Consider the following 1503-nt stretch of genomic DNA (forward strand, 5'->3'; position numbering starts at 1 on the left):
GTTGTGGTGAAGAAGGAGCTGAGCCGAAAGGCGAAGCTCTCAATTTACCGGTTAATCTACGTTCCTACCCTCACGTATGGTCATGAGCTGTGGGTCATGACCGAAAGAACGAGATCAAGGATTCAAGCGGCTGAAATGAGCTTTCTCCGCAGGGTGGCAGAGCGCTCCCTTAGAGATAGGGTGAGGAGCTCTGTCACACGAGAGGAGCTCGAAGTAGAGCCGCTGCTCCTCCACATCGAGAGGAGTCAGCTGAGGTGGCTTGGGCATTTACATTGCATGACCCCCGGACGCCTCCCTCGGGAGGTGCTCGGGTGTCGTCCCTCTGGGAAGAGAGCTAGGGGAAGACCTAGGACACGCTGGAGCGACTACGTCGCTCGGCTGGCCTGGGAACGCCTTGAGGTCCCCCCAGAAGAGCTGGAGGAAGTGTCGAGGGAGCGGGAAGTCTGGGTGTCCCTGCTCAGACTGTTGCCCCCGCGACCCGGCCCCGGATAAGCGGTTGAAGATGGATGGATGGATGGATGAAGCCAATGAGTATTTCCTTGTTGTTCTGAAAAGACGACAGGCATCGTCCACTTGGATGACTCAACTGTCAATCACTTTGAGCCATTTGACTCCTCACCACAAACAAAGAAAAACAACAATATTTTTTAAGATGGTAGAAATTCCTAGACTAGTTCTACATCAGCGAGTTGTCAAAAGGCAACATGTTGTTGTTGAGTCCCAGTGTTTTCAACAAATTACATCAGTTCCAGTACTGTTTTTCCTAACGCTCTACAATTTTCTTTATATATGTTTTAATTAATTCTGTATGTTAAACATTAGAGGACATCAGTCTATGTTGCATCCTTAACCCAAAATGTAGTAATTTTAGTTGCTCTCCATGCTAATCTACTCTCTTACACTTTGGTTTTACATCACTGCCACCTGCTGAAAAGGAGGGGAACATCTAATTGTAGCGACTGTTCATTATGAGCTAATTTCCCCCAGCATATCATAAAAAGGATGTTCAGCAACAGCAACCAACAGGGGGCAGAAATTTGCTTTCAAGTTATTTTACGGCCCGAAGAAGATGCCGAGTACTCACTGAGAAAACATTTCTGAACTTCAGCACTTTAAGCAAACAGAATCACCCTAATGCAAAACATTTTTTTTAAAGTTTATATGTAATGTATATTTATTAACCTATTAAATTGTCAACAATATTTATTTAAATTGAAACCTTTGTTTAATATTATGTAACATTTAATATTGTATTTTCAACAGCCTGGTCTTCAAATCACCACGGTGACCCATCAACTCATCAGTAAAGACCAGCAAAAAGTAGAGCGTGAGAAGTTCATGGGCGAGGTCAACAGTATCTTTTAGCAGAATACGTCGTGCTCTTTTGGGAATATAAACACACAGACACAAACCTGACATTTATATTGGCCTCTATATCTTTAATGATCTGGTAACAAAGGGAACATTTCTTTTGCACCCTGGAATAAACGCTGCATTTCACCT

This window comes from Cynoglossus semilaevis, chromosome Z (genome assembly GCF_000523025.1).
Source record: "Cynoglossus semilaevis isolate Cse_v1.0 chromosome Z, Cse_v1.0, whole genome shotgun sequence".
In the NCBI taxonomy this organism is placed as follows: Eukaryota; Metazoa; Chordata; class Actinopteri; order Pleuronectiformes; family Cynoglossidae; genus Cynoglossus; species Cynoglossus semilaevis.